This window comes from Sarcophilus harrisii, chromosome 6 (genome assembly GCF_902635505.1).
Source record: "Sarcophilus harrisii chromosome 6, mSarHar1.11, whole genome shotgun sequence".
Lineage (NCBI taxonomy): Eukaryota > Metazoa > Chordata > Mammalia > Dasyuromorphia > Dasyuridae > Sarcophilus > Sarcophilus harrisii.
In genome coordinates this window covers 16,188,795-16,203,429 of record NC_045431.1, presented here as the reverse complement: position 1 = coordinate 16,203,429, position 14,635 = coordinate 16,188,795, and the positions used below count along the sequence as shown (strand labels likewise).

Here is a 14,635-nt window from a genome sequence, read left to right as displayed (position 1 = left end):
ATATTTATATCATATGAATAATGAAGGGTTGGGGCTAGGTGTTCTCTAAGATTATTTCTAGCTCTAAAGATTTTAGTTTACTGTAAAGTATCGGTACTTAATTAGGTACCTATATTTTCAGAATTCAGAATTTACTTTATGGAAATCAGCCTTTTTCTCCCAAAAGATAAAAATATGAGGAATATATTTATTGATACAAAAATATGAGGAAAAAAGCAAAATTTGTATTTCAGGATATTATAGGATCTATGATTTAATTCCTTTAAACATTCCCTCCCTTAGGGTAAATCTGAACCCATATAATCTGTCTCATCCTTGTCATTCTTTCCATACTTCTTTCTAGTACGGATAATAGATAAATTTCAATCATTCAGTTTTTTCCTGTTTGATTGATTTTGAATCTAACACATTTTCTCCATGCAATCATGGATTTTGTTGAGGAGTCCCAGAATGTTCTAATGCTTAACAGAATCAGCACAATATCATCTGAAGAGAGGATCTGCAAGATGTCACTATCTCTGGGGCAGTCTTCTTCCATTTTGTCCTTTTTCAGGACACCTTCCAAGACAGTGGAAAGCATCCATTTCCCTATCTTTTACCTCATTTGACATTAGTAATCAGAAAACCACTGAAATAAGTTGTCTCCGAGATTACATTTATCAAAGAATCACGTATATGAACATATTCATAAGGTTAAAAACATATTAATTATAGAATTATCTTTTCCACAATGCTAAATGCTTAAATGAGACTCTAATTTGTTACTAGGATAAAAATAGAAATATAAGGGATTTGGGTTTAGCTGTTTTTTAAGGTTAAAAAAAGGAAGGGGATCACCTGGTGAGCAGTCAAAGAATCAGCAGACTTGTGTTCTTTTCTAGGTCAATATCTGGCCACTGGACCTAGATGGCTCTGGAAGGGAAAGTGAGGCAGGTGACCTTGCACAGCCCTCCCTACCTTAAATCCAACTCACTTGCTTGTCATGGCATCCCCTCCCTGATATCAATATCCTCTTAAAGAATGAGGGATAAACAAAAACAGGTAGAACCATCAAATAAATCACTTTGGGGCAAATCATTTTCTACCAGTAGATTTTTTTAAGACACAGACTGAGGATGAAAAGACTTTTCCTTGAGCTACCTGATAGAGATGTTGGAATATGACCCTGGAGTTAATATTGGCAGGATGAATTGATATCATTAACCTGTACGTGATATGTTTGACCTTTCTTGGTTGAAGAAGGAAGAGGCAGAGAGCCGATACTTCTAGTGTATTTTACCCGAGCAAATTAGAAAACAGACCCATTATAGCTCAGGCCAAAAGAAAAAGTCCAAAAGCATGAACTAGACCAAAGAGAATTACATCATTTCCTTTGTATCTTCCCTAAGGGCTCTCTGGTCTTGGAGAGTATGACTCAGGCCAAAGAAATGAAGTGAAAACAGCCCAACTCAAGATACTGATTATTTTGGATTCTTACCTTAAACAGAAGAGAGAAATACATTCCTCCTTGGTGTGAAACTTTTGGAAAAATAAGCAAGAAGAATAAATCAGGAGCATGACTTTCTGATTAGGATTATACCAAAGCAAGCTGGGCCTTTTGATAATTCACACAGAACCTGCTTATAGCAGCTAAATCATAACACGTGGGATCCTGCCATCCCTCAGTCCCTTGTTAAAAGCAAAAGGGCTTACCCATTTAACCCAATGGAACTCTGCATTCAGTACAATTCTCGACACCGTGATATCGACGAGCAAAGTTATTATTTCTGTGTGCGTTTTTATTATTATAAGAATGTCAAATCTATTCGGGCTGATAAATAAGTTAGTATTCTTCCTTTCATACTGACTTTGGCAAGTAGCTGTTAATGCTTATATTGAAGTCATAAGGAGCTCCTCGCCCTCTGAATGTCTCATTACATCCATTCGTTATGCCTCCGACAGCAATAACTCTCTCTTCCTCCTTCTTCTCGGTGATGGTTCTGATCCTGACTTGTACCGAAAAATACGTTGCTACTCATCAGTCAAGATGGGGCTTCTCCCAAGAGAAGCTCAAGATGAGGCTTTGGACAATGTCTGTGACAAACTCATAGTTTTGCACTCCACATATTGGATTGATCCTACACTGGGGATGGAACCCAGGGTAAGCCTCCCAGGCTTCCAGACCAGGGAGTACACGGGCAGAAGATCGCTGGGGAAAACAAAAGCCATCCTCATTTTAGTTACAGCTTAGGCTTGGCAGCATTTGAATTCCCACTGCTGCTCCAAAGGAAAGCTCAGGTAGTGTTCAGAAATGTGGTTTTCTATATCATTAATTTATTTGAAAAATAGATGAGACAAAGAGAAGGGGCTGACATCATATTCTTATGCCTTTGTCCACTTTCCTCACTATGGCACGATTCTACAATTAAGCGCTTATTATTTCCTTCTGTTATTGTTAAATTGGATTCCTTGGAGTCTTCTGAATATGGCTTGTACTTTCCCATCTCCTGAGCTTTGCATGAGTTCTTTTCTGTGCTTTGATATCCTCCCTCTCCCACTACATCCCTCGTCCCACCTGTGGCTTTTGAGTGATGGTTAATAAAGTGGAATCCCATTTAGCTCATTTTGCAGCCTTTGCAGCCAAACCCAAATGCTACCAGCTCCTGGTCACTGATCACTTTATCCTTCTTGAACCACATATGATGCTCTATTTTACTTTATCTTTCCATTTCCCTAATTTGCTTGTACTTAGACAGAGAGGAGACAGCAGGGATCTGCTACTGGGAGAATGTATCTTATTACCTGACCAGTAGGTAGAATAGCTTCTTCTCATTGGCTCTACGGTAAGACTCAGGTTAAGACTCAGGATGGAAAAATTGTTTTCACAACTGTCAGACAGGGGCCACCTGTATCCAGGGCAGGCAGACAGGATGGTCCTAGTCACCTAAATCATGGTAACCAAGCTTGAAGCCCTGAGGCCTCCAGGAATGAGGATTTAATTTTGGTTTTCATTTGTCCTTTTTGGTTCTAGACACAGGTGATCCAGTTGGAGGTGGAAGCTCCAACTATAGAGTCCATGGAGTTAAAAATCTCCTCCTCTCTTGTAATTAGCTGGTTTCAAGCCTTTCCCCTGCTATATTCTAAACTCACTGAGAGCAAGGACTTAGGGGAACTCTGAATCTCTTCTCTCACCCAGCATTGTTAATGTGCATATTTGTGAACTGCAACTTCAGAAGGCAGACATTTCAGAAATAATCTCAGTATTTCCTATACTGGTAAAATCAGATACAAACAAACAAAAAAAAACAAAAACTCCCAAAAACGATAGCTGGTGGTTCTTAAGCAAATGGTCCCTTATGGATACAAAGATTTGAGAGAGAAGTTCAGATTTTACAAAAGAAGGTTGTGGATAGCCAGAGGGAAGAAGTTTTTATGGGCAATTCTGCTCAAATTTAGACTGTTTGAGAAGCTGTTTAATCTCTACCATAGAAAAGACTAGTGGTTCTTTGGAGCTGAACTGCATAGTCCCTTATTTGTATGAACCTAACCCCTCCTAAGTACCCTGCATGGCCTTTGCTGACATCATAAAGTGAATAGAAATTAATTTTGTTCTGAGAATTTCATAGCATTCCTTGAAATAATTAGAGAAATCCCAGTGTCACAAGACTACAGCCGGATTTGGCTACTTTAGATCAATTAATCAATCAACAAGCATTTATTAAGTATTCCCAAGGCATTGTGCTCAGAGGGATAAACATGGAATGCTACACAACTATTTGATAGGAAAGTTGACAAAGTATTAAATAGGGAACAAAGATTTGAACGGATGATGTTGCCTCTACTTATCCATAAATAGGGGAAATATGATTGTAGACTCTAGCAGCATTTGGTGCTACTTGAGGCCCATGTACCCACTAAAACAGGATCAAAGGTTGCATGAACTTGAAAAGTAGAAAATTCTGACCTTACATTCCTTTTGTTATATTTATGTTTTGCTCAGTGTGCCTGAGCTGGCAATGGGGAAGACAGGGTTCCTTTCTTGGGCAAGCTATTCAAAGCAAGCTTAGTTTGGGATCATTTTAATAATAAAAGAAACATAACCTGCTTCTCTTTCTCCTTCCTCTTGGTCCCCAGTTTTCTTTTCTCAGTTCTGTTGTCTTTGACCAAGGAATATGGTCTTCCTCATTTTTCCTATACTTCCTGGTACTCAAATTAGTATTCTTTGATACTAATTTCTGAGTAACAGAAACATTTTCTGGAGAAGAAATGCTTTCTCAATTTTTTTCCCTTTACTTCTTCCTCTCTTTTTCATTTTCTTATTCTTTTCTATTTTTTTCCCCTCTCAACAATAATTTGGCCTTTATATTTTACAACGTACTTCTTTCCCAAAACTCTGTAAAAGATGCCACACGTCTATCATCCCCATTTTGTAGAGAAGGAAATTAAAGCTGAGAGCTTGCCTATCATCATATAACTAATAATAATATAACTGGATGGTGCGGTGGACAAGGGCAAAGAATCTGGTAGACTGGCTGTATTGATAGGATGCAGCTTCTAGGAGAAATAGAGCAGTAATCCTGAGGTTTCTTGACCTTAGAGTGCTATTGTTCTAACAGTCTGTTTGTCAATGATCCTAAAGTCAAGAGACTTTAGGAAAACTATAGTATGGTCCTAGAAACATTGCTGATTGCCAGATAACAATCTGTTGATTCACTTGATAACAGGGTTTCTGAGACAAATGATGAGGTACTTACCAGACTACTCCTCAGTTCTGGGCCATAAAATTAGCATATCAGTGACTTGAAGAACCAGATCTCTGTCTTTTCCTGTAAATTTATCTTCTAGCTACTAGTTCTTTGCTAAATTCTTTTGGAACTTAGCCTGCGTCAATTGGCATTAAAATTATAATAAACTTTGCCCCTTGACTGGGAGATGGATTCAAGCCTGCAAATTCTTTTGAGACACCTCCTGACACCATTCTGCAACCCCAACCTTTTGGGGTCTCCTTTTGAACTTCAACAGATTTTTACTAGATAAATCATTTTTCTCTACCTCAGTTTCCCCAATTAGAAAACAAAGATGAATAATTGTTGTTGTGAGGATTCAATGTAATTATGTATGTAAAGCACTTAGCATTGTTCTTGACATACAGTAGGTACTATATAAATGCTAGCTACTCCTATTTGCTATTATTTAAAGAAACCTTGGCAAGATATCCAATTTTAAAAGTTATCATAAGGACATTTAAGGATAAGTATAGATGGATAAGCAGAATAAAAATGGGAAAGATTTATTAAAAAAAAACATGAGAACTGTGTTTTCCATTTAGGGTATGAAACCATCTCATTTAGACCTTGACATCACAGCTCCTCCCATGCTTTTAGGGGGTAAATACAGATGGTACCAAAAAGGTAAAGATGGAAAAATTGCTTTATTGGACCAAGAGCATATAGATATTTGTGTAAGAGGTGACCCAATTGTGAGGGAACTAAGGAATCAATATTCAAAGTATTTGAAGGAGGGAAAAATGCTAAACACACAGGAAAAAAAAAAAAAAAGAAAGAAAAAAAGACTCAGGTCTTGTTAATACCAAAAAGGTGACTTAGAGTCCATCAATAATTGTCAACTTGTATATTTACTCTCCCATTTTTATAAAATCTTAAAGAGGATCACCTCTATAAACCAAGGAGAACATCATTCAGGACCAAATAGGCCTTTTCAAACAATATTCAGCAATAGATCATCTCTTTACCATTTCACAATTGACTGTATGATGTACCGAATATAATTCTTCCTTCTCTGTTACTTATTGATTATGCAGAATTTTAGGAAGACCGAAATATTACTTTAAAGGCTTTTTGGACAAGATCTCTCTCATTGATCATCAAAATCATTCAAGATTCCCTTAAAGATAGGACAACAGAGAATCCTATTCAACAATTCTCTGATCTTAAATATTATACAAAGCATAAAAGAGGATGGTAGATGTTTGGCCAAAGTGCTTGTCATTATGATGGAGAAGATTCAGTATAACAGAGGTATTAGACATGCTGTGGCTCACAACAATCCCAAGAGTAGCCCGGCTTAAAATGTAATTGGGGGGATGGCCATCAGTCGGGGAATGGCTGAGCAAGTTGCATACATAAGATTGTGATAGAAATGATGAACAGGATGATACATTCAGAAAAACCTGGAAAGACTTCCATGAATTGATGCAAAGTGAAGGGAGCAAAACCTGGAGAACACTGCACATAGTAACGTGATCCAAAAGACAATTCCAAAGGATTTAGGAGGTACCTCTAGAGAAAGAATTGATGGAATCTGAAAGGAGATTGAAGCATAACTATTTTTGCTTTCTTTATTTTTCTTCTTGCTTTCTTTGGCAAAATGGCTCATTTGGAAGTACATTTTGTATGACTTCATATATATAGTCTCTATCAAATTGCCTGTCTTTTCAAGGACACGGCAGGAAAAGGGAAAAGGAAATCTGGAACTCAAAATTTTAAGAAACAAATATTTTAAAAAATCTTACATGTGATTGAGAAAAAATAAAATAAGCAAAGAAACAGAAAAATAATTGGGAAATATATAACAACATAAATAAAAATCTATTTTAAAAAGATAGTATTGCAGTCTGCAGGGATTCCTAAGCATGAATTAGTTGCTCCCATTTCCATTTGAGGTCGATACCACTGCAATAAATAGTCCAAGTCAAAGAAAAATTCTTTGTGAGCGATGAGGTCCTCCAGATGTTCCTGTGTGCAGATGACATTGTGTTTACTGCATCAAACACCGACACTTAAGAGTCACTGGGAGGGATGGCTAAGAGTTTGAGCTGATCATCTACATAGGAAGGGCCAAGTGGATGAAAAATGCCTATTGCTCAATATGCATTTGGACAGAGAATCTATAAAGTTTCTATATCATTATACATGTTTGCAACAGTTAGTACATTTGGCTAGTGAACTCAAGCCCCAGAGTTGAAGATCAGAGTAAGCTGGATTGCTTTCAAGAAAATCTGAAGTTCCTTTAATGATCCCACAGTTGTCTCTGAAAAGCAGAGGCACGGCAGTACCAACATTCTACTGGTGCCATGTGGCAAGGAGATAAAGAGCCCAGTGCTCTCCAAAGAATTAAAAAATGAATATTCCACAGAGGGCAACAGAGGGCACAAAGTGGGTGTGGGCCCACAGATACAACTTACAACTAAAGAAGAACTTCTAAATTTTAAGGTGCTTTGCAAATGTTGGTTATTGTCATCACCACCATGATCTTTATCAGCATGGTTTTGTAAAGCAGCAGCCAGAACCGCCCTTTTGTGCTCAGCATGTCCTAAAAAGCCATATTGGTTATTAAAAACAAACAAGCAACAGCAACAACAAAAAAACAAAACAAAACAGGACTATTAGATGGAATAAGATGCATGTTATAAGAATATTTTTTGTGCTTTGATATATTAATGATTGGTTCCCTGGTAACCCAAAGAAGGCTTTATGGGCAAAGCAGAATTTCAATAGCTCAAAAGAAACATGAGGTGAAGAAATCCAGAGACATCTACCCTCCAAATGTTCATGTGGACTATTTGTGTCTATGGTAGAGCCTTCCGAGCTCAGATTGATCGGATCAGCCACAATTGGACACACTGCACTTGACCCCCACATAATGATGTTAATTTGGTCTCCTAAGTGAATGAAAGTGTTTTCGATAAAGAACACAACCAAGAAAGAACAATTAGAAAATTAACACCCTGTGCTGCTTTCCATTTAGCTTTCGATTTCCTCAGCTATTTGTTGCTGTCCTGATTAGTGCCATTAATGACTGAAAGTAGGCTTGCATTTCACTGGTTTTTCCTTAAAGCCCACACAGCATTCAGACTCTGGAAGCATATGTTCACTTGCCAATAGGTCTCATCAAATTCAAACTTTAGCTGAAACACCTAAGCGTTTGATTATCTGAGAAATAAACATATAATTTCTAGATAACCCAGATGCTTTGCTGCTCTCCTTCTACTCCAACCCTATTAGAGGACCCTATAGAAGAATTTTCATAGAGTTCTCTGGTTAGGAAACGTCAGATTGGAATTCAGGAAGCTCAGCTTCCTGACTTTAGGCCCAGTGCTCTAGGTACCATGCCCCCAATTGCCCCAGCACTGGACATTTCAAATTATCTTGCTAATTATTAGTTTCTATAACAAGTTTAATTATAGAGGAAATAGAAAATAATTGATTAAAACGAATGCTCTAGTTATTGCTGAATTTAATTGGATCGGTATCTATCATATAGATACTTTCTTCAAAAGCTTTCCCCATTTTAATAGGAATGATTTCAAATGGGGTTTAAATACAAATTATCTAAAGATATCAAATTATCTAAATACAAATGACCTAATACAAATTATCTAAATATATCAAATTGTCTAAATACAAATGATCTAAAGTAGAAAGGCTACTGACACATGAGCCAAAAGACATGGGTGTGAATATCCCTCTGTTGCTTGCTACATTTGAATGATCTTGGTCATCCCTCTGCATGTCTTCTCATTTGTGAAAATGAAGTTATATTACCTATTTTCAGGAGTTCTTGTGAGATCAAATGAAATCATGCATATGAAATACTTTGCAAAATTCACAATTTAGTATTTTTTTTTAAAACATTTCATGAACCTTATGACTCCAGATAGTCAAAAATCCTTTGGAATTTCCATTTCTCCATTTGTCCAATAGGAATGATAATGAGACTTGAATGACTTCACAGAGACGGTGTGAGGAAAGTCATTTTTAAATTGTAATCTCTAAACGTAGCCAGTTATTATCATTTTAATCACTTATGCCATAGGTGTTTCAGAAAGAAGTTATAATAATAGCCTCATTTCATTTCTAATTTCTAATTAATTTCTAAATAGTCAGATGTAATTTCCTTCTCATCGTTTCTATTGTGCTAGTTTTCTCATCCACTCGAGCCCAATTTTCATTTGTCATGGAATCTGAAATTGTATATTGCTTGTTCTATTTGTATTAACACATGATGGGCTGTTTATAGATGGTTTCCATCCCAACAGCAACCTAAGTAATTAAGACTTAAATCTGCACCAGGACCAGGTGAGGACCTAGCAGGAGCCGGCAAAGGTGATCCTGAGTCAAGATTGAATGTCCCTGACTCCGGGAGATTTGCAATAACTTTAATCAAACCTTAAGCTTTTGCAAAAGTGTCTCTTTCCCCCAATATAACAATTCCAGCTGCAATGTGTGCACCCTCCCTTTTGTTAGCTGGGAGCCAGGGAGCCTTCAGCCTTCTGCAGCTTTTGGTTTCCTCAGGCTGGGTGGGGCTGTGGCTTTGGCAACTGAGGGTGTGGTTTTGATGGGGATGGCCATGCAAGTGAAGAATAAACAGTGCAACATGTGGTTGTGATGACAGTTCAGTGTCCAGAAACCATACATCTCGAGGAGCCCTGTGGTTACAATTTAAATGCTTTTAACTGGTTCCTTTAGAGCCATGCGAGGAGCCAAGCTGAATTTGCCTTAAGTAAAAGAAAGAAAGAAATCAGATTGTAAAGTAAGAGTGAGATAAAGCTAGTTCAAAAGGAGTTTAATAGAAGTCTATTGATGGAATAGAATCTGGTTGGATTACCTCCACAGGTGAGGAAAGGGGGGTACAAAGCCATGGGATTTGGCAAGCCTGTTACCGACCTTCACTTTTGTGTTTATCCATTCTTTAGGTGGTCGGTGGGGCAGGGGTCCCCACTCGTCCTGAAGGTGCTTAAAAAGACATTTACACAGGAAAAACCCAAGAGGAAATTAAATCAGTCTGTACCCTAGAGGCACGCTCAAAGTCTCCAGGCCACTTCAAAAGCAATTGGTGTTAAAGTGCTATTTTGCATCTGAAAGTCTTTCACTTTACATTTTAGTGTCTCTCCCTTTTAACCCCTTCAACCCAGCTTCCTTGAACTTCAGTTTAGTTTTTTGAATGAACACTGAGCTGGAAACCACAAAAATAAATAAAAATGGGGTCTTCTCCCCTTTGCTAGTACTAACTAGTTGTGTCACCTTGGCTCAAGTGTCTTAACTTCCCTAAATCTTGGTTTCTTGGTCTGTAAAATATGGGGATTAGATATTTCAGTGATTTTTTCAATTTGTCCAACTCTTTGTGACCCCATTTTCTCAGCAAAGATATTAGAGTAGTTTGTCATTTCCTTCTCCAGCTCATTTTACAGATGAGAAAATTGAGGCAAATAACGTGGCCAGAGTCACACAGCCAGTAAATGTCTAAGGCCAGATTTGAATTCAAGAAGACCAGGCTTCTTGACTTCAGGCCCAGTGATCTTTGCAATGTATCCCCCAGTTGCCCCAGAATTGGACATCCTATCTGGCTCTGGAATTCGATATTCTGTGAACCATGATTTTCCCTCTGTTTGACAGCCCACTTTTAGAAGAGACAAGTTATCTCTCTCCCCAGCCACAAACACCTCTCTGAGTCAGATCAGCCCTTCATTAGAACAAAACCCAAAAAACTACTTCCAGGTCATAGTCTGGATTTAATATATATTCAGTCCAACCTCTTACACCTTTTACTATCTGTGTCTGCTTCTTGGCTGGATGATTTACTATAGATTTGACATGATGTATCCATGAAGATTAGCAGAAGTACAAATCTAGGAAATAAAAGTCCCTTTTTATACACTCACAGCACTAGTACATCCAAAAACCATACAAGAAACCATACAGCAAAGATCAGCTGCACCTGAAGTTTCACAAGTTCAGTCCCAAAAGAATATGGACTCCTAGGGTGTGGACAGGGTTCACTTTTGAGATAGGAAGGGGAGGAAGGTCGACAAACATTTGAAAATGAGAGACGTCAATAAAAATAAGATTTAAAAGCAATTAAAAAATCCAAAGCACTCAGAAATGGATACAATACTTTAGAATTGGGTATTTTTCCTAAAGTGAGACTGTAGTGCTTTAGCCCAGGAAACTGATTTCTAAGCATCTGGTAGATGCTCAGTCCCAGTCTTCTTTACTGGCATCAGTCATAGGTTAAAAAACAAAAAACAAACAAACCAAAAACAAAACCCCATTATCTTTCCTATTTTTTAAAAAAGTCACTCTCCTGAGTCCCTGCCTTTCCCCGACACTGGCAAGCTGTTCTACTAATGCTATTTTCCCTTTTCCTTGTCTGATAGTCTGCAAGGGTTTGGAAATACAACTATGTTTTTCTATACTGTCTCAAGGCACATGCCCTCTCATGGTAAGGATAGTTCACAAATTGTAATTTTCTCCTGTTCAGTCAGCTCCCTTAGGTTTAAATTAACTCAGTCATCTTGTTGCCCAAAAAAGATAGTTCAGGTTTAAAAGCATTACACTAGTATTTCCAGAAACTCCCTGCCATTAATCCTTACAATTCTTTCCTATTTGTGCTTTGAATCCACCTTTAGATGTAATGACCACAACTGGATCCAGCCCTTTGAGCTTCTGGTTCCATTGATGTTATAAGTGATCCATCTGACACCCCTAGTTTTGTCACTGCTAGTTTTTGCACTGCCAATTCACCATCTTGGATTCACCATGTGCTTTCCCTTTTTCTTCCCTCTCTCTTTCTTCAAGATATTTTCATATTCCTTAGTCCTTTTCTATGTCTTTAAACTCTTTAGAGCCCACCTCAACCTCCCTTCAGGACATCATTCTGGTATCTACTTGGGGCCATTCACCTTCCCCCTTTACCAGAATCTCTCATGGCTTCCTTCACAAATATGTTACATCTCAAAACTTACTCATATTGGCTTTATTGGTACTTTAAAAATATCCAAAATCCCACATTTATATTTTAAGACAGACAGATCTGGCTTCCTTTCAATATTGATTTCCTTCCAAATCATAATCCCTTTTGGAAGAGGTGAGATAAGCTTTCTTATTTCTTCCTCTCTGAAAATGAGAGATGAAAGAGCTAGAGGGTGGATATGGGAGTTATTCTATTCCTAAGCCCTTTCCTCAGAGTTCCAAGGCTAATTCCAGATCCCAATGTGCCAAAGGAAACGATGGGAATTTGGGAATTTGGCAGGCAAGGGACCCCATGCGGTGCCATCTTCCCCCATTGGGGAACAGACAAATTTGTTCTTCCTCCCTGCTTCCAGGGTGCCACAGAGGACTTTCTTCCGCCCTCCTACTTGAATTTGTCTGATTCTATACTCTTGACTTTCATAGTCTCAAAGCCCTCTGATTGTCCTGGGAAATCAGAAAGAAGCTATTATTTGACAGATATCTATTAAGCATGGGCAAATTGAGGGCCACAGGAGATACAAATAGAGAAAAGAAGTAGTCCCAGTCCTCCCAGGCTTTACATTATACTATGCATAACACAGGTGAATCTCTACAATAGGCCTGGGGAAGATTTATGGAAGGAGCTGGGGGTGGATGAAGAGTTAAATAGCTGTAAGGGATAGGGCTCCTGTCAGTGTTAAGCCTTATTCTGCCACGGAGCTCATCTCAGTCTCTGGATAACTAAGACTATAGTTGTAGAAAAGGTGCTGATCAGTACTGAGGGAGGGGGTTCCTTCACCTAGAAGTTTCCTATCATCAGGAAATCATGGGGCTGGTTTCTCTCTCAATCACTAATGGTGATTAGTGATTAATCACCACTAATGAGGTGATCAGGGTGATGTTGAAGCTCAATTGGTTCAGACATAAATGCCCATTGCTTTCCCTAATGAGTGGACTTGAGTATGGCTAGAGAGGGACTGCATCATAAAAGAGCTAAAATATACCCTGGGACTATGACCTTAAAAAGTGGATCGATGAAAAAGTCCTCTCTGTGTAGGGGAAAGGGAAGGAATCAGCAGCTCTTAGGACCAGCTAGCAGAGTGCCAAGTGAGAGTTAGCTTGGCTACAGATTTCCCCTCTCTTGCCTCTATGGGGGTCTTACTCCCACAGAGAGCCCGTCCTTTTCCAGCTCACCGTTGTCAAGAGCCGCTTTGTCTCTCCTATCAGTCAGGGTCACAACACAGGAGTCATTCTTAGTTCTTTACTCTTCCTCAGCTCCACAGCCAGTCAGATGACATGTCTAACTATCCCTGGCTCTGCAGTTCTGTAGTGAGTCCCTTTCTCCTCTCAGATAATTAGGACCTCAATTTAAATTCTCTTCACCTTTCTCTTGCACTTCTCTTTCCTTCCTTCCTTCCTTCCTTCCTTCCTTCCTTCCTTCCTTCCTTCCTTCCTTCCTTCCTTCCTTCCTTCCTTCCTTCCTTCCTTCCTTCCTTTCCTTATCAGACTTCCTGAACACATTCTCTTCTCTCAAGTGTACCCAGCTACCAAACTGATGCTCCTGGAACACACCTGCCCCTGCTCTTGCTCAGGAGGCTTCAGCAGCTCCCTATTGGCTGAGGAGGCAATGTAAACATCCACTTGATATTTGAAGTTCTTTATGGTCCGACTTGGCTGTTTTTCCAAACTAATTTCATGTTACTTCTCCTGAGACACTTTGTTCCAGTCAAGCACTCTTGCTCTATGACATTCACCTCCTTTGGGGTTTTGTATAAAATGTTACCTTTTTGCTTTCCCAGTATCACTTTATGTAGTCCCTAACTTTCCCCAAGACCTTTTTGGATCTCTCTACCTGTTAGTGTTTTCACAAATTAGTTTCTATTTATTTGCATAGGTTTTGTACAGAATAATCTGTGTCCATGAAAGGACACAGTATCTCCTAGGGCAGCATCTGGGACACAGTAAGAGTTCAATAAATGGTTATTGTGTGGAATTCTTTGCTTGTATCCCCTCTTCCATTAGTGGAATGGTACCTCACAGAAGAGGGTATCCCTTATGAACATCACAGGGTCAAGGGGGACTGTTTTGTTAATTATTTTTGTGCACTGCTTAATCAAGTATATTTTGCTCAGAACTAATGAGTTCTCTGATTAACTGGTAAAAAAAAAAAAAAAGAAATGCTGCTTTGGGGTTTCATGAGCTGTGAAGTTTAAGAAGAGGCTGATTCATAATGTGAGTCAGACCTAGTAAGATAGCTTTCAGGGACCTACTGTGGATGCTCTAGCATGGAAGGGATACATTAAAGAGTTTTCTCTTCTTTTCTTTTCTTTCTATCTCCCTTCTTCCCTTCTTCCTCCCTTCCTCCTTTTTCTTTCTTTCTTTCTTTCTTTCTTTCTTTCTTTCTTTCTTTCTTTCTTTCTTTCTTTTTTCTTCCTTCCTTCCTTCCTTCTTCCTTTCTTCCTTCTTCTTTCCTTCCTTCCTTCTTCTTTCCTTCCTTCCTTCCATCCTCCCTCTCTTCCTTCTTTCTTTTTCTTATGCTTTTTATCCTTAGCTGTGATCAGACAGCAGGAATTTTCAAAGTAACTTTTGTTTACTAAACCAGTATTTCAAAATAACAGTTCTGGCATGCCACTGGTATGTTGTTGTTTATTGTGCTGTGGCTGAATATTGAACTAAATAATATAACTGGAAAATTGGTACATAGCCATAGGATGTGGCCTTCATCAACCGTTAAACTTGGAGGAGGAGATATTACCTATTGAATATAAAATGGATGTTATTATAAAGATTCTGATCCTGCTATAAGTTTGTGGGAAGAGTGTAGAGTACAAACTATGGGCCACAGTGATGAAGAAGAGACAATAACTTTATTATGTTAATTTTAGAAAAGAAAGATTCATCTCAGA

At 38.5% G+C, this 14,635-nt stretch overlaps 1 protein-coding gene across 1 annotated transcript in view; it reads right to left on the bottom strand.

The window, feature by feature from the left end:
- The window catches only part of RBPJ (recombination signal binding protein for immunoglobulin kappa J region), a 192,664-nt gene that overhangs the window by 121,889 nt on the left and 56,140 nt on the right, over positions 1–14,635 (bottom strand). The window lies entirely within an intron of this gene.